We start from the raw sequence: 23,927 nt of genomic DNA, 5'->3' as shown, positions 1-23,927 counted from the left end.
TCCATCAAATAGCCCTGAGTGTTAGTTTTCCCTCCTCTGTTCCCTCCTTTACCGCTCACTTCCGGTTCCCTCCATATTTAATCCCCCAACACTAATCTCTCCATGCTACATAACCAAACTTTAATTTATTTAATTACATCTTTCTTGCCTGGTATTTATAGTATCTTCAGAATTCAAATTGCAAGTGTGACAAAATCTTTGAAATTTAGTTGAACTTATACAGGAGACATTTTATTATTGATGCTCAACAATTATGTCTTATATATGTCCTGTTATCCCTTCAATTGTTTATAGTTCCCTAGTTCCCCATTGCACTCATAGTAGTTATCAATGAGATGTTTTGAGTTCTTGACTCTTCCTGTGATCATGTACAAATGAAAACATAAGTTTAAAAAGGAATAACTACTATAAAATAGAAGATATAGAAAAAATGTTATCAGGAAAGTAGAGCTACCAGAAGAACACAAAGTCAAGGAACTCTGAAGTACATAGAGGAAATGCAGAAATAGAAAAGGGGGATGTGAATAATAGAAATTTAAAATCAGCAATGAGATAGCGAGAGAGAGACAGAGAGAGAGAGAGAGAGAGAGAGAGAGAGAGAGAGAGAGAGAGAGAGAGAGAGTAGGCAGTTACTAAATTACCATTTGGAATTGGTTAAGAGCATTGGCCTGGGTCCTCAAATTCCTGTGGCCCTTAAGGAAGATGTATTGGAATCACTCACTGGGCATTTGCAGAGACCAATTTTTTTTGTTTCTTTTCTTAAAATGTATATCTTATTTATTATAATTTATTCACATTACATCCCAATTGTTATCCCCTCCCTCTTATCTTCCCATTCCCACCCTCCCTCCCTCTTCTGCCTATTCCCTTCCCCTAGACCCTTCCTCTAGATGCTGAACTCTCCTACCCCAATTGTCTGGCAATAGACTATTAGGTCTCATCAGGATAGCCTGCATCCATTTCCTCTGTGTGACCATTAGGCTGTCTTGCCAAGGGGCAGTGGCCAAATCATGGGCACCAGAGTACATGCAGAGACCGTTCCTGTAAGCAGAATTTCGGCTTTAAAGACCAGCATGTGCTAAATTATTTCTGATAGACCATCATAGTGCCTGGCATGTGTTCTTACAACACATGCTCTCACTTTCTTCTCTTCCCTTATATATTCTTTTTTCCTCACAACCAGCTCAAAAATTTATGGGTCATTGTGTCATGGCTCCTTTTAACACTCTGAATTTCCTCATCACTCTTACTTCGTATTCAGTTAGCTGAGCCACAACCCTTGTAATATATAGTTCTATATCTTGCTAGTTTCAGAATTTCTGCTACTAACATTCTTAAGGAAAACAAGACAATATGAAACTAGACCTCACTAAACTCATACTGCTAGACCTATAACACTGCCTGGAGACCATGCTATCATGGCAAGGCTATTGGTCTCCTACTCTGCTACATGCCCATCCCACATCTAATCCTTCTGTTTCACTTTCAGGATCTTCCATTGTGTTCAGTCTTATCTGATGCTATTCCCTGGCACACTAAGAAAATTAAAACTACCAGATTGTCCACAACTTTCTGAATCCATAGTTTTCACTCTTAGCACAAGCATGATTTCTTATACAGACCTAAAAGGATTTATATTACTGGCTGCCAGCCATTATCTCTTTCTTCTTCTTCTTCTTCTTCTTCTTCTTCTTCTTCTTCTTCTTCTTCTTCTTCTTCTTCTTCTTCTTCTTCTCTCCTCCTCCTCCTTCTTTTTCTTCTTCTTCTTTTCCTTCTCCTTCTCCTCCTCCTCCTTGAAGTACTTCTGCTCAGCTACTCAGTAAATGTTCCTTTAATCTTGATTTTATCTAAACAAGCTAAACTGCTTAAATCTCATATCATTTGCAAAAATAGTTACTCTGCCTGGAATGCCCTTAGCTCAATACTCATAGGGTCATTATCTCAATTTGTACACATGTGGCTCGAATACCAACTTCTCTATGTTAAGCAGGGTTCTAAAGAATCTATTATGAGTTCTGTACTCATAAGTACATGTGGGGCTCATGAACCATATCCAGCCTGGGAGACAGTGCAGATTCTGTCTCAAATAAATAAGGGCCGATGTGATAGTTCATCATTAAATAATGATGCTCCCTGCAAAGCCTGAGGTCTTGAGTTTGACTAAAGATTCCAGATTCAATGATGGAAGAAGAAAACTGACTTCCTCAACTTGGCCTCTGATACCCATCCACATTATGGCACCCACACATGCACACATACACACTATAACATACTGGTTAACTTAATCTTAGTTCTAGATGTGTAAATTCTAAGGATAAAGAATAGGTGAGAACAGCGATGCATGTTTGTAATCTCAGAACTCATGAGACTAACCAGGGGGTGGGGGATTCACCATCAGATTGAGATCACCTTAAGCCACATAAGTGAGACACAGCCCAGCCTGGGCTATAGAAAGTAAGCCTCTGTCTCAAAGTAAAACAGTCTTTTAAACTCATAAAATTGAACATTGTAAGCAATAGAAATGGTAAATACTTCAGTCTTACCATGTATTTGATATTCCAAGTATCAGCCAATTCAGCCTCATCTGTCCTCAGTGTAGCAACCTCTCCTTTTTCCACTAGGTGATTTTGATGTGCTGATGATGGACAATGTATGCAATAACACACAGCCTGAAATCAATTAATGAATCAGATCCAAACGCTAGAAGCAGAACCTGAAAGTTTGAGCTTATTAACTACAATGTCTCAAACACTTTGGTTTTAATCTTTTTATATTTCCAACATCTGAATATACACAAAATTTATATTTTGTTATAGTCAAGTCTTTGTATTAGATAAATAACAGAAAAAAACAATATAAAATATGTCTAAAGCACATGGCAGAAGGTTAGTATTTCTCCCCAGACAAGCAGACTAGTCTACAAGAAATGAGCAGAAAACAAAGCAGAAATATTTTAGAAGAAAAATCGACACATCAGTGTATAAGCTTGTTGGTAAATGAAGTGAAGTACATTTACACTGATTCTGAAAATTATTGTTTTCTGCTGAAAAAAACTGGCAAAATATAATTTCATATTCAGGCACTTCTACCAATTGACATTGCAAATACACACAACTCCAACCTTAAGTAACGCAATCATTACTATGTGATAGCTGTCTCTTAACAATTCATTGTACATGACTCAAAAATTCCTTTCTCTAAAGAATTTTTACTATAAGCAAATAATTTAAGATGGAGAAGGAAATGTGTGCAAAAATAGTCTTACTGGAAAACTAGAGACAAGAGAAGTAGTAAATAATGGCCTGTGGACAATGGCTAAAGGTTCACTTTTTAACCCCATTTCAGTATAGTCATTTGAAAGCTGGTTTTCAAAAACCAAAATCAATTATAGAAGAATACTCATGATATAAGATTAAATGAAAAAGCCTTACAACCAGGATTGAAGTTATTTTAAACATGCTACAGAATATATATACTGTATATGTATTATGTATGTATGAATGTATGTATATACAAAAAATCCTAGCTTTTATAAAATATGTGATATATTGAAAAAGTCACTTCTGAATATATTCAAAGAATTTAATAGATGATTTACTTTTATTTTCTTTTAATGATACACTAGAAATGTTTCTAGCACTATGTCATTATAACTGAAGTCCGAAGTCAAATTTAGCAAGGGAAGCACAAAAGCAAACTACAGATCTTCACTTCTCCCTCCATTCCTCCAAAGCCAAGCCCCCAGGCTTTATCCCAGATCCATAGCAGAACATCTTCTGCAATTTACTTCCCTTTCTCTTTCCCATCTCCAGTGAATAACACAGATCTTCCCTTCCAACCCCTCAACTCATTACTGTATGCTTACCAACTCCAATAGGTATCCCTGTGTACTAGAAGGCCACTCTACCCACAGAAGCCAGTAGACTAAGTGCCGATCTTCACCTCTTCCTCCATTTCCTTCATGTCTGATGCCTCAGCCTCATTCCTAGCTCTGTAGTAGAGTACCTGCTGTGGCATTTCCTCACTCTCTGACCCCATTCCTAGGGTACTAGGCAGAACCTGGAGGAGCACCCTGCTTTCTTCCATCCTATGGACTCCTAAGCCCTCCTCCTAGCACTTCCACATTCCTAAGTGTCAGTTACAAATAACTAAAAACACATTTAACCTGGAACCTGCAATGGCCACACCTATCAGGATCCCAGAAGAATCTCCTACCAGACAACACATAGTCACTACACTCTGCAAACAATCAAAGGAGGCAACAGAAACCATGGAACAAAACACCCACACAACAAAGACTTGCCCAGATACCAGCACTTAAATTTACAATCTTCTAAAATCCAGATGCCCAGACAATAACCTAAAAAATCAATAGTAACAGGACAATATGTGTCCAGTAGAGCCTAGTAATATTACCAAAAGAGGCCCTAAGAATTCCAACATAACTGAAGCACAAAAGAGACCTTATAATAGCCTTTATTAATAAGATAGAGGTCCGTAAAGAGAAAATTAATAAATCTCCTTAAGAAAATACAGTCAAGCAAAGAAATAATGGGAATGGAATCAACAAAAACAACTGATTGGAACGATGTCTGGAAATGAAAATTTGAGAAAACTATGCAAGAACCTCAGAGGCAAGAATTACCAACAGATTACAAGAAATAGAAGAGGATGGGATAACCATTGAGATGTAACAAGAATAAATTAATAAATTTTTTAAAAAAAGAAATAGAAGAGGATGTGGAGCAAGAAAAACAGTTCTCTATTGCTGGTTTGAGTGCAAACATATATAGCCACTATAGAAATCAATGTGGTGGCTACTCAGGAAATTAGGAATCTATCTACCTCAAGATCCAGCTATACCACTCTTGGGCATATACCCAAAAGATCCCCCAATCTACCACAAGGACACTTGCTCAACTATGTTCATGGTGGCTTTATTTATAATCACCAGTAACTGGGAACAACTTAGATGTCACTCAAACAAAGAAGGCAGGCAGATCTCTGAGTTCAAGGATAGCCTGATCCATAAAGTGAGTTCAAGACAGACAGGGCTGTTAGTAAACCTTGTCTCTAAAAACCAGAAACATAAAATAAGAAAAAATAAAGATAAAAAATAAAACCTAAAAATTAAAAAAAAAAGATATCGAAAACAATCTGGAATATAAAAGAACTGATGTACATATCACATGACTGCAAGTTGTACTATAGAAGTATAATAATAAAACCAGAATAGTATTGGTTTAAAAAAAACAGACCTGTTGATCAATGGAATCTAATTGAAGATTTAGACATAAACTTACAAATGTAAAGAAACCTGATTTTTTTACGAACAACCCAGAAATATGTCCTAGAAAAATGACAGCATCTTCTACAAGTTGTTCGGGTCAAGCTGTCTGGATGCATGTTGAAGAATCCAAAGAGATACTTACCATCGTCCACAAAACTCAACTCAATACAAATCAAAAACCTCAACAGAAAATCAGTTACACTGAACCTGACTGAAGAGGGAATGTGAAATAGTGTTGAACTCATTAGCACGGGAAAACACTTTCTGAACAGAACACCTTTAGCACAAACACTAAGAGCAACAATTAAGAAACAAATCCTAGGACACTGGAAAGTTTCTGCACAGCAAAGGGCACCATCAGTTGGATAAAATGGCAGCCTAGAGTTTGAGAAAAAAATTTACCAGCTACAAACCTAATAGAAATTAAAAAAAAAAAAAACTAGATATCAACAAAACAAATAACCCAATTTTTAAAAATAGAGTATGGATAACTTCCAAAGGAGATGACTCAAATGGCTGAAAACACATAAGAAAATGTTAAACATTTTTAATTATCAGGAAAATACAAATTAAAAATGATTTTGAGATTTTCCCCAAAGGATACTTCATCTTACCACAAAGACACATGTTCAACCATGTTCATCGCTGCTGTATTCATAATAGCTAGAGATGGAAAATACTTCGGTGTCCCGCAACAGAAGAATGGATAAAGAAAACGTGCTACAGTTTATGCAATGGAGTAGTGTTCAGCTCTTAAAAAACAAAAACAAAAACAAAAACAAAAGAACACATCATGAAATTTCCAGGCAAATTCATGGAACTAGAAACTAGAATAAAGTCACCCTTAGTTAATTATTCCCAACCCAAAAAGGCAAATATTCACTTTTATGTGATATGTGTTGTCCAACCTACAATCTGAAAAAACACAGAGGCTAGGTACAGAATAAAGGACTAGGAGGGACAAATAAATATCCCTAGGAAAGGGAAATAGAATAGGTATTTATAAATGTATGGGAGAAGGCTGGAACAGGAGGGTCAAGTGGGGAGAGGTAGAGGAGCAGAGGATGAGGGAGAGAATGCAGGAAGAGGCAGCTAAGATGAAGAGGCATTGAGGGGTTGTTTGGAAACTTCTTGTTTGGTTTTCTGTTTTTCTTGAGACAGGCTTTCTATGTGTGTCGCCTTGGCTGTCCTGGACTCACTCTGCAGACTTGGCTAGCCTCCAACTCACACAGAAATCTGTCTACCTCTGCCTTCCCAAATACTGGGATAACAGGTGTGCACCACCTTGACAGGCTTTGTTTGAAAACTTAATGCGGTGATCTGAATGGCAGTGGCCACTATAGATTCAGAAGAGTGGCATTATTGGAGGGGTGGCTTTATGGGAGGAAGTGTGTCACTGGGGGAGGATGGGCTTTGAGGTCTCAGAAGCTTGTCTTGTCAGACCCAGTAGGTCACTTACTCTTACTTCTGCCTGCAGATCCAGATGTAGACCTCTGAGCTACCTCTCTAGCACCAAGTCTGCCTGCATGGCACCAGGCTTGTGACCATGCTTCCCACCGTGACAACAATGAACTAAATCTCTAAACTCTAAGCCAGCCCAAGTAAATGTTTTCCTTTACAAGAGTTGCTGTGTTCATCATGTCTCTTCACAGAAAAACAAAACAAAACCCTAACTAAGACGGGGTTGGTATCAGGGACTGGGGTATTGCTGTGATAAACCTGACTATGCTTTTGTTCCAAGAAATGTGGACTTTGGGGCTTTGTATTAGAAAAGCAGTTGAATACTTTAAGCAGAATTTAATCAGCCATAATAGTAGAAACATGAAAGACAATGTTGCTGAGGGTGATTTGGACTGTGCACGTCTGGATCAAGAATTTTCAGATGAAGAGAATATTAATTTGTGGCCTAGTGATCATTCTTGTGATATTTTGGTGAAGAATGTAGCTGCATTCTGCCTTTGTCTAAAAATTCTTCCTGAGGCTAAATTGAAGAGTTATTGATTAATGGCTTTGACAAAAGATATTTTCAAACAACCTAGTTTGACTGTGTTGCGTGGCTCTTGGCAGTCAGTCTAATCAAGGTCTATAAGGAGAAAGTTGAGCAAGGAAAAATCCAAAATGTACAGTTTGAGGAGAAAAGAAGAACCAGGAACTGTAAAGAGAGTAAGAAAAGGTCTGATGCTAAATGGGAATAAAGGGAGTGGCCAGCACAGACCAAGACCCCATCCATCTAAGCCTTGTGAAAACAATTTAAAGAAAAGCTTAGAGCCAGGCATGGTGATAGACACCATTAATCCCAGCATTCTGAAGGCAGATGCTGGTGGATTTCTGAGTTCAAGACCAGCCTGGTCTACAGAGTGAGGTCCAGGACAGCCAACACTAACCTTTAAAGTACATAATTGAAGACAGAAACCTGTTGAAAAGGTATTTGAACAAGAGGCCATGTACCACCCCCAATAAGCAAAAGAACTTGGCACCACCTTTAGCCACATGGTTCTGACTTTAAAATAAAGGAAGAAAGGAGAGCCCTCTGTGACTAGGGCAAGCCGCCGAGGCCAGGAATATGTCAGGGGTGTCCTTGTATGGAGACTTAGAGAGGACATTTGGACAAGTAGTGAAGGTGGAGTCTGAATTGCCTTGGAAGCCCCAAGATGTTGGATATGCCAAAATCATGAGATACCCTCGGAGGAATATTGCTAATGAAGCAAACCAGCCCAAGAGAAAGAAGTAGGTTGAAGTTAACAAGTATGAAAGGATTTGGAGATCTGAAGAGTGCTTGGACATCAGACATGGAGATGTGGAGTTTGGGGTTTGTCCTGTCAATTTTTGGTCTGGCTTTCATCCAGAATTTCCTCACTATGCTCCCATTTCCTCCCCATTTTGGAATGGTAACATTTGTCCTGTTCCATTGTGTGTTAGAAGAATGTAGTCTGCTTTTTTTTTTTAAACAGGGGGCTTGCAGTTAAGAGATGACCATGAGTATCACAGACTTTGAACTGTGGACTTTTAAAAGACAGCTAAGACTGTAAAGACTATGGGGACTTTTGAATTTGGACTAAATGCACTTTGCATCAAGATATGGCTACAAGCCTATGGGGTTCATGGAGTGAAATGTAGTGGCCTCAATGAACATGGCTCCCGTAGACTCATAGGGAGTGTTATTATGGGAGGTGTGGCGTTGTTACACTATGTGTTGCCTTATTGGAGGAAGCAAATCATTGGGTGGTGGGTTTTGACATTTCAGAAGCTCAATTCAGGACTAGTGGCACACTCTCTTCCTTCTGCCTGCAGATCCAGACATAGAACCAACCCTCAGCTATCTCTCTAGCACCATGTCTGTCTGCATGCCACCATGCTTCCCGCCATGCTTCCCTCCATGCTTCCTGCCATGCTTCCCGCCATGCTTCCCACCATGCTTCCCTCCATGCTTCCCGCCATGCTTCCCGCCATGCTTCCCTCCATGCTTCCCGCCATGCTTCCCACCATGCTTCCCGCCATGCTTCCCGCCATTCTTCCCGCCATGCTTCCCTCCATGCTTCCCTCCATGCTTCCCTCCATGCCTCCCGCCATGCTTCCCTCCATGCTTCCCTCCATGCCTCCCGCCATGCTTCCCTCCATACCTCCCGCCATGCTTCCCTCCATGCTTCCCGCCATGCTTCCCGCCATGCTTCCCTCCATGCTTCCCTCCATGCTTCCCTCCATGCTTCCCTCCATGCCTCCCTCCATGCTTCCCTCCATGCTTCCCTCCATGCTTCCCTCCATGCTTCCCTCCATGCTTCCCGCCATGCCTCCCTCCATGCCTCCCGCCATGCCTCCCGCCATGCCTCCCTCCATGCCTCCCACCATGCTTCCCGCCATGCTTCCCGCCATGCTTCCCTCCATGCTTCCCTCCATGCTTCCTTCCATGCTTCCCGCCATGCTTCCCTCCATGCTTCCCGCCATGCTTCCCGCCATGTTTCCCGCCATGCTTCCCGCCATGCTTCCCGCCATGCTTCCCTCCATGCTTCCCGCCATGCTTCCCGCCATGCCTCCCTCCATGCCTCCCTCCATGCTTCCCGCCATGCTTCCCGCCATGCTTCCCTCCATGCTTCCCTCCATGCTTCCCGCCATGCTTCCCTCCATGCTTCCCGCCATGCTTCCCGCCATGCTTCCCTCCATGCTTCCCTCCATGCTTCCCGCCATGCTTCCCGCCATGCCTCCCTCCTTGCTTCCCGCCATGCTTCCCTCCATGCTAACTTCCATGCTTCCTTCCATGTTTCTTACCATGCCTCCCTCTATGCTTCCTGCCATGCTTCCCTCCATGCCCCCTGCCTTGCCTCCCTCATGCTTCCCTCCCTGCTTCCTGCCATGGTGATAATGGACTACACCTCCACACTAAAAGCCATCACAATAAAATGTTTTCCTTTATAAGAGTTTCTGTGGTTTGTCCCCTTAATGGGGAGGCTCAGTGGCACTCACGGGAAGGATAACAGGCTACCAAGAAGAGACTTTGCACCCTATGATCATATACAGGGGGACAAAGTCCCCCTCAGTCACAGTCATAGGAGAAGGGAATACAGTAAAAGTGGGAGGGAGGAAGAAATGGGAAGATAGAAGGGATGGGATAACAATTGAGATGTAATATGAATGAATGAATAAATTAATTAATTTAAAAAAGAATTTCTGTGGTCATGGTGTCTCTTCTCAGCAATAGAAACCCTGACTAAAACACCTAATAGAGTAGAAGCCTCCTTTAAAAAAAAAAAAAAAATATATATATATATATATATATATATATATATATATATATATATGAAAGCAGTCTATATTAATTAACCAAATAATAGAAGGAACAGAGCCCCAACTAATTATCTTTTGTCATGAAGAAGTTTCCTGCACTGCCTTTGGGTTAAATTTAATTGAGTTTTGACCAAATGAGTCCCATGGAAATCACCAAACAACCCAGGCTGTTGTTGTCAGACAATGAAATGTTGCTTTCCACCGACTGAAAGCAAGGCTCCATTGGTGAGGAAAACACCCACACAATTCATTGAACATGAATATGTAAAGCCTTCCCCTATACCTAACCTTTCTGGGTCTATAGACTGTAGCTTGCTTATCATTTACTTAATGAATAATATTTACATATAAGGAAATACATACCACATTTATCTTTCTGAATCTGAGTTACCTTACTGAGGATGATTTTTTTTAGTTCCATCCATTTTTCTCCAAATTTTATTATTTCATTTTTTAATGAATGGATGACTAATATTTCATTATTTAGATGTGTTACATTTTTCCATATTTTTTTCTGTTGAGTGGCATCTAGGTTGTTTCCAATTTCTGGCTATTATTAATAGAGCAGCAATGAACATGGTTAAGCAAGTATCCTGTGATAATGAAGTATCTTTTTGGTATGTGGCCAAGAGTGGTATAGCTTGATCTTGGAATAGATCAATTCCCATCTTTCTGAGGAACTACCACATTGATTTCCATATCGGCAGTACATGTTTGCATTATGTAGGGTTTAATTTATGTATCCTTGCCTAAATGTAGCTAAAGACACTCTCCAGACTTTGTTTCAGGGCATGCACTTGCTTATTCCTAAAATAGCCGCTGCATATATACCCACACATTCACTAAATACTGGGCAGGGATGCCTATTTGCATATCACTAGAATTGATGGGGAGGGAGAAATACATCTCTAAGTCAGTACTTACCATGTGAACAAGACTTGGATAATATGTTGAGGGTGTTTGTTTGTTTGGTTTTTAGGTTTTTTAGAGACAGGGTTTCTCTGTGTGACAGTCCTGGCTATCCTGGATTCACTCTGTAGACTAGGCTGGCCTCGAACTCACAAAGATCCGCCTACCTCTGCCTCCCGTGTGCTCGAATTAAAGGCATGTGCCACCATACCCAGCTTGGAGGATATGTTTTATGAAAGCATTTTCTGGAAATATGAAAAATACCTTAATAAGGGTCACCTGTTCCTTCTAGAGGATTGTGAGGTATATTATGTAGCATCCTATGCCCCATGTAATGTTTAATAAAAAATGAAATTTAAAAATGAAAACATATGGATTTCTTGTGTCCTGTTACCAGTACTATATCCTCAGCACTGAAAATGCTGTCTGGCATACAGCCTATGCCTGATATAAAATTGTCAAAACAAAGAGAACACTTACACACTATTTATGGCCCTTATATAATTCTCTATATCTTTGTAACATTATAGATAAAATACTTAACAACATTTATGAGTAATTGCAGAAATATCTGATAGTTATTACACCAGCTGAAACGCATCTTAATTTGATAACTAAGTAGTCTTTCCAAATACTCAGGCACAAATACTTGAAGGTAGAAAAAGCCAAATACTTTCCTTAGTGTATCAGAAGAAAATGTGTAGGAAGTGAAGAAATAAAGAATAATATGAGTATACAAAAAAAAGTCTGGGTTCCATCTTTTCCTATGTAATGTAATGTGGTTAATAATCTTCCCACATCTCCTTTGCAGTCAAAAACTGTCCAGTGCTTGCATGAAGAGAGCTTGCCTGCATTGGTGTCTGCCTACCAGTTGAGGGCAGCAGAAAGCAATTGGGAGAAAATGAATCCAAGATTCCGCAACTTGCTGCCATTGCATGCAGCTGAAGATGGATCCAATGTGTAAAACAAGGCTGCAGATCTGCCAGCAAGAACAGAGTAACCAAATAATTAATGAAGGATGTGAAGTATTCACATAGACAGACAAGAAACAATTCCAGGAAATTCAGAATGTTCTGGACTCAATTCAGCATAGTTCCCAGAAGGCATTCAGTCATCTCTCTCGAAAGAGGCTGAACTGAAGACATCTTAGATCCCCTTCATCTCCCAGGATGAGTAGCAAAGACGTTTATGGGGACAATCTTTCTGTCACTGTGATGCCTCCGTGCCTGTGGAAATATCATTAAATCATTAAGGTTGAGGAGAAGATCTACATGCAAGTAGCACTGTACAGATTAGGCCGGTTGTATTTGTGTATTGTGAATACACACAAAACAACAATAATAACAATTTTTAAAAAGAGGCCATTAATTTGAAAGGGAGCAAGGTGGGGGAGGGTGTGACAGGGAGAAAAGGAAAGAGGTAATTGATGCAATTGTATTATAATGTCATCAAAAAATACAAATAAGAAATTGAATAAAAAAGGGAGATTCCAGCACAGAGTCTATCACATTTGCATGGAATCCCAACACTTTAGAAGTTGAGAGTCCTCAAGTATTTAAGGTAGAATCCTACTGCAGGGCGCATCCTACTGTGCTTCCTGTTGTGAAATGGTCCTACTTTCCGATGTGACAGCTCCAAGCCTGAGGTGGGTAAGTACAGGTAATAGCTATGGACCCTTTTCTGTGTCTTTCAAGCTGGATGGCCTTAGGTAAGACATTCAGTCTCTTGGTCAGTTTTCCCAGAAAGTTGCCAGAAAGCATGCCTTGTTAGTGTCAGCACCTCTAAATCCAGCATCCTAAATCTGAAATGCTCTCAAATGCAAAACTTTTAAATGTTTATATGCCATTTTATAAGTTTTGGACTTGGGAGCATTTGGGATTTAAGGTTTTTTCAGATTAGGGATATTCAACCAGCAAGATTTAAACAAAATCTGATACACTTCATGTCCAAGGAGTTTGAGGTAAGAGACACTCATCCTGCACAAGCACAGTGATGTAAGGCAGTTTAGTTGCCATTCCCTGGACCAGAGAAACAGACAGATGTCAAGGGAACAGAATGGCACCTGGGAAACAAACCTTTGCAAGGTTCCAAATTGTCCTCATAATTAACCTTGTGCTTTATATCAACCCAGACAGGAGGAAAATGCCACCTCTTGCGTGTGTAGCCAGCAGAGGGCTGAGAATATGTACATCTTCAATGATGTGTGCCTTCTATAAACAGCCCTGGCCTTGTTAAATCTGTGCAATGACCTTCCTAAGTCATATGGAAGCTTCAAACACCTTACTATGCGATCCTGAAAGAATTTATTCAAAGAGCCACATAAGCCAGGAGAGATGTAGGCTGTTTGTAGCTAGAATACTTTGCATCCGGTACCTAAAAGTATTAATATTAATTTATAATTGTGATGAGGCATGGAAACGTGTTAGAAGAACTCAAATACAGCTGCTTTAGCTTTATGTTCAGTCTAATCGCCTTCTCACATGATCTTTCTGGGTGGACAGCAAGATAGAGCCGAGTGCATGCCAATGAGTTGGTAAAATGTTGATTGGAAAAAGTAGAAAACTTGTTTTGTTAATTAAATTAAAAAAAAACAAGAAAGGGAGAATATAGTAGAAACAAGAAGAAAAAGGAGGACTTATTAATTGTTATTACTGATAAAACATCTTTTAGATGAATTCAGAACTGATATGGAATCTCCACGCCCCCATCTCAAGGAAAGAGGGATTACAAATAATAGTGCTGTCACCAGAAACCACCCTCAAGCCATAGGTTGTGGTTTATAGATTCATAGGCCTTCTGAGATATATGAAGTAATAAAGATGTTCATCCTTTTCATTTTGTGTATACAGAAACAAAGGACAGGAAACACAGTGTGGTTAGCTTACATTCTCCCAGATGCTAGCAAGTATTCCAGTTATAATACTCAAGACTATCAGCTTACTTCATATGCCAGTTTGTAGCCACATTCCACATGGAAGTCACAGAAAGTATTGGTAAAAGGAAAATGTGATCAACATAGCCCTAAAGCACAGGCCCTTGTATTCCATAAATTCCCTTGTATTCCAGCTATCAGCTGCCTCGCTGATAAGAAGTAAAAACCACACCACCTAGTATACGTATAAACCCCACCCACACACATGGCCAGCATACAAAGTCACAGGAATGGGACTTCTTCTACTACCTCAGTCTAAAGTGTTAAATGCCAAGTAAATGCTAATGTTGTTATTCTGAAAATCCTTGGACTGTCTAATCTACCATCACTAAGGATGCACCTGTGCCCACAGAGTCCCATCTATAATCTCTTCTACAAAAAGAAAGAGTGGGGTCCATCCAAGCATAGGAATTCAGTTACTTTTATTTCAAAACACTTTGAGCACTGGTGATATAGAGAAAGCACAGATGTGGTCATTTAAAATATGATATAGAACCCCTACTCTGATCTATCCAACGGACAGAACATTCTCCACAGTTATGTGGACAGTGGGGACTGACTCTGACATGAACTATGGTGCCCCTTGGTGTCAAGTCCTTTTGGCACTCAAAGAATAAACAGGCTACCAAGATGAGACTTGATAGCCTATGACCATATTGTGGGGGAGGAGGTCCCCCTCGGTCATAGACCTAGGGGAGGTGAATGGGGTGAAAAAAGGAGGGAGGAATGGGAGGATACAAGTGATGTGATAACAATTGAATTGTAATCTGAATAAATTAATAAAATTAAATTTAAATTTAAAAATAAAATATGATATAAAAATTAGTGTGTTCCTGATACTAACTAAATAGTAATATTAAATCAGTAATAAATTGTTTCCTCAGAATGAAACATCATAAATGTCTACTTGTTTCAATTTTAATTATTTATATGTTTATGACTCTTGTCATCAATTCTTACTGATAATTTGTAAAATCAATTTAGTAAAGCACTAACTGCCTTAGACGAAATCTGGCATGCTAAAACATAGTTTAATTTCTTCATTTCTCTGTGTTCATGTTGTAATATAATTTTTTATATTATAGAGGTCGCTTTGCAAAATAGACAATCAAACTGTATTAGAAAAAAACCCACTGCACCTTTGTGCTCTTAACAGCGAACTCTTTCCTCACTGCTATTCAGCCTTATCGTCACTAGATGGTGCTGCTGCTATTTGAATGAGATTTCATTTCCAAGTTGTTTTTTTTTTTTTTTTTTTTTAATGTGGTTTGGAAATTATTTGAGGTGTAATTTCTTGGGAGTTTGTACAAACAGAAGATACCTGGAACATTGTATATTAACAACTACAGGATTTTCTTTCATGTGAGGAAAAAATTACGAAGGTGAAATAACTTCCTAAGGATTCTTGGGGAAAGAAGGGTAAAGCTGGAATGGCAACAGTTCTTGAGTCTGCATGTCACCAGCTTCTAAGTGGCAAGATCATTTCATCTGTGAATCATAAACCCATCACAAAATACACTGTATAACATTTATTACACATCTAATTTTACTTGGCTTTTTTGGTGATGATCTTCTTGGGAGCTGGATACATGAATCATGTGGAGAGCCAAGGCTTTGTTTTGCCTGAACTACAAATGTGATTTCTCTCTGGGGGGAGGGTATGTTCCTTCTTGGAGGGGGATACTAGCAGCCCCCAAAAATATCCAGTAAAAGTTCTTTAAACTAGAGAAACATACCCTATACCTGAGACCATGCAAAGCACAGAGCACCTCTGTGAAGATTTCCTGTGGCAGTTTCTTCAGCAGACTGGAGTGAAAGACACTGGAGAGTTTCAGTGAGGACCACTCTAACCTCCTTGGGTGGGGAGAAGGGAAAGGCAGGACCAAAGAAAAACTGAAGTCAGGTTTACTGTTAGAGGCTACCAAAAGCTTTAGCTAGACTTTCAGGTAGGTCTGCTTTCCAAAGACCAAAATCATCCAGTCCCTCCAGGATAATTGACAAGCAAGCAGCAAAAAGGGGAGGGATCTTCACACACTCACTAAAGTTGTCAGACCCCCTTTCCAGACCTCATCTCAAGGAAAAAAAAAAAAAAGAGGAGGAGGGAGAGGTGAATGTGCCCTGAAAAGAAAACAAGGGAAAAAAAAAGCTAACATTGCAGCTAGCCTTGGGAAAATCTCCACAGATGAGCATTTCTATTGCATTAAGTGGCTCGCATTAGCAGCCTACACACGTAGAGGAAGGCTAGCACTCTGTTAATATAATGCAGGAGAGGGATGATAGACCTGGGAGTGGAAGAGCTAGTTTTGCATAAAACAAAAAAAATGTATCGTCCGTTGCTGAGGACTAGAGTTCTTAGGGCTGAGACTAGGAGGAAAAAAAGTGTGTTGGGAGGAGGTGTCTCTACATCACCTCTGCTCTCATCTTATTCACCAGGAAATGTTGGTAGATACAGATTAGAAAAGAAATAAAAGAGGGAAGAGGGAATGGGAGATGAGAAATATGAAAAGGAAGAGGACGGGATGAAGAGAAGGAACCAGGGTGACAGAAGAGATAAAACACAGTTGAAGTTCTGGTGTTTGCTATACTTATTTTAAAATGTGAATTCAGTTAACCTGCTCCTTTCTAGCCCTCCTGGCTTAAACATTGTTCTAGGTAACTTCGGACAAATAAACTTTGGTGTGAGGCAGAGAAGGCTGAATGGTTGGTCTGGATCATCCTTGAGGAGGCAGTGGCTCTGGTGTCTGCAAAGGGAAAATGCAGTGCACAAAAGGGAGTTCTCCTTCTAGCCGCCGTCACCCTCACTTAGTATACCCCTGCTCAAAGCTTAAATCAAAGTACCTGGGGAGGATAGCTCCCGCCCCCGAAGATCCAGGAGACCCAACAAGTCTTTAGGCGATAAGTTCATAGACTGCGCCAGAGCCCCAGATTCTCCCTCGCACTGCAGACAACCCAGGACTACGCAAAAAATCTTGATTTTCTCTTGGATGAGTCTGGCTCCAGAGACACAACCAAGCAAAGTCTGCATTATGGCTATTTCCAACAGGCTAACCGGGTCGATGAAACTTACTGGACTAATTATATAAAGGCAGGAGCTCAGATCTTTGTATGCGTGCGGGCAGGCGAAGCACGGTACGGAAAAGTAGAACTGCGAACCTGGCTGCTTTCTGGGCGCAAAACCAGAGAGAGCGGAAGTGTGATGATTCTGTCTTAAGTTATTCCTTTACAGGACCTGAAAATCAGGTGAAAGTGGATTGTCTCTCCAGAACCTTCCAAGCCCTGACAAGCTTCCCGGACGCACTCCTTGGCTCTTTCCCGGGAGATCATGCACTAAATGAGAAAGCCAGTGCTTTTGTCAATTGCGCATAACAATTACATAGAAAATATTGTGACGATGTTGCAGGGCGGAAGGGGATATGAGGGGTGGCGTGGGGGGAGTTAGTTTGGACAGCAATTTGCAAAGAATATTAACTTTGATTCTCTGGGTCACCGCAGGGCTAAAAGGGTTGGCGTTGCACTACAGAGCTGTTCCTCTAGATGGCGGCCTTTAGTACCAAACAACCGCTAGGCAAAGTGTTGACTTCAAATAGGATTAAGCTTCTTGGTGGTTAAAAATAATAGTAGTAATAATATAGAGGTGTGGGGCTGTTTTTCCCCTTTGGGGTATTTATTTATTGCAAGGAAAAGTCATTGATTTTCCTAAGCAAACTGTGTTTCTCCTTCGCTTGGTGGAAAATAAAAAACTGTTTGAATAAATAAGTTATTTCTGAACATTTTGTTGTCAAAGTGTTAAATGTTCCCGTCATTTTTATTCAAACACTAACATGATTACAGCCAATTATATATTCACCAGTGTTCTTTATTTTAGAGTAATTGTACTTGTCACTAATAAAACAGAGGCATAATGGATCGCTACTGTTCTGGATTTTCAAGCAATTTTGTGTAATTTGATTGAATTATACATTTTATCTGCTACTTTTTTATTTTTATATTTGGAGATCCTATTTTCTTGAAAATTGCAGTTCTATGCTTGTTTTACTGCTTTTCCGGTAACATATATTTCTGTAATGCTGAGAAATAGAAAGAATCTCTTTGAAATGTCGGAAATCAGTGGGTTACACAGACACACACACACACACACACACACACACACACACACACGTACTTTAGCATCAGGAAGACCTGAACTCAACACATCAAGGGAGTCCAGTCGGGCAGTGGCTGTGCTTCTCTGACAAGTTCAATGCCAAGGAAACTCCCCACTGGCACCAAAGGCAGTACCTCCCTGCCTGGATGGAGTCTTTGGGGCTTTGTCTTTTTCCTGTAATGATACTGTTAGGTGTCTGGGGCTTCAAACATGCCAAGACAAGCCGACCATAAATTCTGTTCATATGCAGTATGTATCAAGGGAAAGAAATACACACAGTACAGCTGAAAGATAAACTGTATACACCACTCCAATTACACAACCCTCAAGTGCCCTACCTACCAACTCATCCTCCATCTCCCCACAATTACAACGATTATCTATTTGGGCTTTTCTTTGGGCTTCAGATATACTTAAACGACTAGCATCAATTTACACCACCCCCTCCTTTAATTCATAACAGTTTTTAAATGGGTGAAACACACTCATCGACTCAGTGTCCGTACATTGGAACAAATTGGGGAACGAGCTGACAGCAGACGGGCTATAATTTTATAGGTTTATCTCCGAAACTGAAGGAGCCGAGAATGTGCAGTTCTCTTCCCAGGAAATCTTTTCAGCTTCTAGGACACGACTCAAACGCCCTGCTAGGAGCTGCCGCTGTGAGATGGAGCCAAAGGCTCTGACAAGTGGCTTGTGTATGACCCAATATTTATCAATAACAACAACAACAAAATCAAGTGAAACCAAGGCTTGGGATTTTGAACTGCTTATGGAGCCCTGGCGGATACACAGGGGCGAATAAAGTCTCTGGAGACCAGTTGGCTCCATTTGTCCGCCCTGGGGAGCAATCCCGGGGCAAAATCCAGTGCTAATTGATCTCAACCAGCCGCAAGATCAGCTGTAAATGTTCGAAGGGACAAAGAAAGAGCAGTGTGCTCTAAAGATACTCTGAGCACTTTTTCAAGCAAATAGGAGCGTGTAATCAATAGCATGTACATGAACATAGAGAAAAAGAATTACTTTAATTAATTAGGAAATAATGTTTCACGTACAATTCCAGACCTCCTCAATACCCAGACTCTCCCACTCACGGGTTATTTTGTGGTCTGGACCTAGAAGTCCCCTCTATGAAAACCTTCACTCCCAGTTCTGTGATGTGAGCCGGTTAGTATGTATACTTAGCTTAATTGGGGGCCTTTCTCTCTTCTTTGGGGGTACTTATTCTATGACTGGTGGGTTGCTTGGGCAGAAATCCCAAGCGAGCATAGCTCCTGGCCCTGCAGGCAGCTTGGAAGCCTTAAGCCAAGAATGCACCAGAGTGAGCCTCTCTAGCTCGGAGACCGCCTCGGCGCTCAGCGTCTCAGTACGGCTGCTCTCAGCAAGAACTGGGCTTCCTCGGCGGTTCCGTTTCCTCCTTGTCTCTTTTTTCTTATCTAACAAGTTCTTGCTCTAGGAGAAAAGAAGAGAGATGGAAAGAAGGAAGGAGAGAAGAAGCAATGGATGGAAGGAGGGAAGAAAGAGGGGGAGAAAGAGAAGGTAGAAAGAAAAAATAAAAAGAAAGGTGAGAGAAAGAGCCTCTTTGGATGTGAAGGTTTGTAGTTCACAAGCTCAAAGCTCAAAGCCAAACTTGCCCGACTAAGATACTATCCAGGACAGTGCTTTCTTTCTCCTACTTGTCTTAGGACAAACCCAGAAGGGAGACACCAGAACGGGATTGTTTAATATAAAAACAACACACCACTTTGGCTATCAATTCTGAAAAGGAATTGGGTTGTTTTAGTTTTCATTTGGTGGTGGTAGTAGCTTGCTTCTGTGCCCCGCTGCATCTAGCTTGCTCTGTCGGATGTCTCCTTCCTGCGTGTGGCTTCTTGGGAAGATCCTGAAAGAAGTGGTGTGTAACTGCTCTCCCCCACTGGGTTCAATACTTCTTAGTTGTTATTGAATATTCGAATTAACTTCAGCGCCACGCACTGCTATTTCAGCTCAGAGTTGTGCACTATATCAATACAAGCTCACAACCTTTAACTGGTCTCCCCCTCCCCCGCCTCCCTCCCCATGTTCACCATGGCAGATGACCTATAAAGCCCAAAAATATTGATCTGTTTGTGCATACTTCCAGTCTGATGTGCAAAAACCAGACATCTAAGCTGAAAGTTGCCTTTTCAGAAGGGGAGGGGGAAATCTGGAGATAAAACCTAAAAACAAGGCCGCTCTCCTGCTGGATTGCACTTGGCAGGCTTGGACGACAAAGGAGCTCAGGGTGAGCGCGCAGGGAGGAGAGGAGAGCAGAGGCTTGCAGACTGGGAAGTCTTTCCTCAAGCTCTGCCGCCAGGAACCACAGCCCCACAGCCATTGCAGCCCCAAAAGGGTGGACAGACAGGACCTTTGGCAAACGCTGGTGCCACAGGTTCTGTTTTGGGTTGGATAGAGTGGGGCGTGGGGAGAACCTAGAGGAACCAGCCCTAGAGAGCGAAGAGGCAGGTGGGTATGAGTTGTGCACATTGGTTTGTCCTGGAAGTTTTTGTGTTTGTTTGACTGTATTTTTGTTTTGTTTGGAAAGGAGGTATTTTTTGATAAGGAAGCAGAGATTTTATGAGTACAAAGCTTGCTTTATCTCCTAGAGTAAGGGAGGCTTTGGGACTGAGGTTCTCCAAGTATCCTCGAGCATGCAGTTTTCTCTCTCCTTACTCTTCTACAGATTTGCAGCGATGTGAGTCATTCCTGTATTATATTTATCCATCTCACATACAGCCCCTGGGTGTCTTGCGCATTCTGTGTGTATTTAATTGTTGAGGGATGGTTGCTTCTGAACTGACTGTCTAATAGTTGCAGCTGAACCATACATTTTCTTTTCTTCCAGTTTTCTCTTACAACTGGAGTTCGGGGACCTTCTGGAAAGGTGTTTCAGAACATAGGGGGTTTGATATTTGTGTTCTCAGGGAAGTTTATGCTTTTTCCCAAAGAAGGTAATTCAGGCTCCTGCTGAAAATCACACGGATACTCAGGAAAAGCTAAAACCAATGCTGGCATAGTTAGGGCTTCTGGGCCATAGGAATTCTGCATTTTTTCAGTCTGCAAGCTTCTCTCTCTCTCTCTCTCTCTCTCTCTCTCTCTCTCTCTCTCTCTCTCTCTCTCTCTCTCTGTGTGTGTGTGTGTGTGTGTGTGTGTGTGTGTGTGTTTATGAAATCATTTTTTCTTTTCCTTTAAAGACATACTGATGGACAAACCAGAAAAGACAGCATAGTCATACATGCTGGATTTTGTAAGTCTATTTTCTTCCTTTTCAGAAAGGTGGGGATTGGGTGGGGGAGAACTAGGAAGCCAAGCCTTGTCTTCATTTCCAGTTCTGGGACCATACTTCCCCTGTCTCTCTTCTCTATTCAGTGTTCCCTATCCTCTTGGAAAAGTAGACTGCATTGATTCCTTGGACAACTAGGGGGAAATATAAACACTGGCCTTTTAGGACTGGCTTGCCCAGCTGGTATATGAGAGAATTTCTCCCAATTGGATCTGATCTGCAAGTGGAGCAATGCCTACATCTTATTTAACAGAGGCTCAACTTCTTAAACTATCCATACTCACTAGATCTGAGCTTGTTTGGCAAGTAACAGGAAATACAGAAAAGGGCAGCAGGGCTTCCTATTCACCAGAGATGTTCAGAGTATTCTACAGAGAACTTGTTAAAAAAAAAAAAAAAAAAAAAAAAAAGCTCAAGGGTTCTTGGCTCTAGGGTGATGCCATTACATTGTGAGTCTCTCTTGGGCTGTTAGTACCAGGAATTTTGGGGTGCCAGTGGATCTAGTTTCACTATGCTTAGAACACATGGCCATGTCAAAGAGATGTGCCCAGAGAACTCAATGGGTTACTTCTTCCTCTCTTTAACTTTCTGGGTTCTCAGGTGGGGTGGTTCCCTAGCTTATGGAAGTTAAATGTTTCAACACTCAAACATGAGGCTCTCCCATAGATTTTTTTCCTCAAGGTTCTCAAGCAAAATTGCCAGTGCCACAATGTTATGATGGAAGGATGCTGAAATGACAGGCCTAGTAGACGCTTGTCTTAATCATCGGCTTCTTAATTTAGTTTTAGAGCTGTGTGTGTGTGTGTGTGTGTGTGTGTGTGTGTGTGTGTGTGTGTGTGTGTACCCACTCCATGCACATATGCACGCCCTCAATGACGTTAAGGGTGCGCGCATAAGCCTGCTGTGAGCAGCCTCTGACAACCTGCAGCTCCCTAATGAGTGACTAGGCAGGGCTGCTGAGGAAAAGTAACACTTCCCTAGTGTGAAGACCTCTTACTGGGAAGTTTAGTTCACTACTGTTCTCGCAAACCTAATCGTATAACCTGTAACCAAAACCCACAGAACAAGGATAAGGCACGCTAAAGAGTAACTTCTAATCACTAAATGTTAGCACCATTACCTGCTGTTAGGAAGAGATTACAGACAAGTTGGCTCTAGGGAGGGCAGACTTCATTTGTTACAGAATCCCTGAGAATACCTGGATGTCTCAGCATGGAATCTGCTGACTCCCACGTGTCAAGGGGTCACAAATGGTCCTGTGCATTTGTAAGAAGAGAACTTTAGCTAGAGCTTGTCCCTGCTCCCAAGGGAAAGGTGAAGGAGGATAAGTACAGCCCACCCTTGTTACTAGAAGGTAAGATAAGGAAGGCCCAAAGCAAAGAATTGTCCCTAAGAGAGACAATGTAACGTCCACCCTCATGAGCTCCACAGCCTCAAGACTGTGGAGTCTTGGAGATTAATTTAAAACTTGAAAAGGAATAATCTGTATTTCCCAAGCAACTCTTTCATTGGAATTGTTCACTCTATAATTCCTGTCCATGGTTTTTTTTTTTCTTTTGGGAGGGGAGCGGTGGTTGAGAGCTGAAGCCTACAAGTTCACCACTATGTAAACCAACACATCACATTTATTCTGATATGCTGTTATATTTACTACTTCACTAACACTACACATTTGCAGATTTGTAAGTGTGAGGTTAAATTGATAAGGGGGGGCAAATTATACTGATGGGGGAATTTGTTTCCGGCCTGAGACCACTGGCTGCCTGCCCTCTGTCTTCTGAAGGTAATCCCCGGTCGCTGAGGAGGCTGAAAACAGGGCTTTATGTACTGAGGGAAGAGCCCCACAGTGGACATGGGCAGGACTTCAAATCCAATTTACACCCAAATTGGTTGGTAGGATATACAAAGCCCCATCCAGAGACTTTCAACTTCACAATACTTTGTCCAGGAACCCCTTCCCCCTCTGCTAGCAGCAGTTAAAAAAATTGCTGATACAAATATAAGCCTCTGAGTAAACAGTGGATGTTTTGTTGAATAAGCCTGATGTGCATATGTGTGTGCATTCAGATATATATATGTCCCATCCTCATCATAAAGAGCAATTAAAATTATTTAATGGGATTCAAACTTGCTTTTTTGGAAATTGGAAATACCCTTTGCATCAGAAAACTAGTTTTAATCTTATAGCAAACTATATACTATATTTTACTATAAAACATACTGTTTTGAGAGACTTGCATCCATGCAACCTTAAAATAACACAGCACATTCTTAATTTGCATGCAAAACATTTTTCAGGCCACTATAAGCCCTGACATATAAAATCAGACTATTGCAGCTCTCACTTTACAACCCCCAGCTTTTGCTTTTTGAAAGTAAACAGAAGAAAAAAACTTACTTCGCCTGCTAATTTTTTCTACAGAGTAACAAAACAACACACACTTAGCTTTAACCTAAGAAGCATCTCAAAACACTAAAAAATTCACCAGTCAGAGCTGGTTGTATTCAAGGAACACCCCTCCAGTTCACTGCTGAGCTCAGATTTGAATAAAATGTCCAATGTTAACAAACA

General features: G+C 40.9%; 1 long non-coding RNA gene across 1 annotated transcript in view; it reads right to left on the bottom strand.

Moving 5' to 3' along the window:
- LOC311603338 overlaps nucleotides 1–11,567 on the bottom strand; it is a 73,263-nt gene extending 61,696 nt beyond the window's left edge. The window contains exons 1-3 of the long non-coding RNA XR_014781059.1: nucleotides 10,994–11,567; nucleotides 5,905–6,042; nucleotides 2,544–2,669 (exon numbers count right to left, since the gene is read on the bottom strand). This is a non-coding gene — a long non-coding RNA (uncharacterized lncRNA). The remainder of the gene's footprint in view (nucleotides 1–2,543; nucleotides 2,670–5,904; nucleotides 6,043–10,993) is intronic.
- Nucleotides 11,568–23,927: the final 12,360 nt, after the last annotated feature.

This window comes from Acomys minous (assembly GCF_964271855.1).
Source record: "Acomys minous genome assembly, chromosome: 8".
Lineage (NCBI taxonomy): Eukaryota > Metazoa > Chordata > Mammalia > Rodentia > Muridae > Acomys > Acomys minous.
The sequence above is the reverse complement of the archived record's forward strand: the minus strand, read 5'-3'. Positions and strand labels throughout refer to the sequence as shown.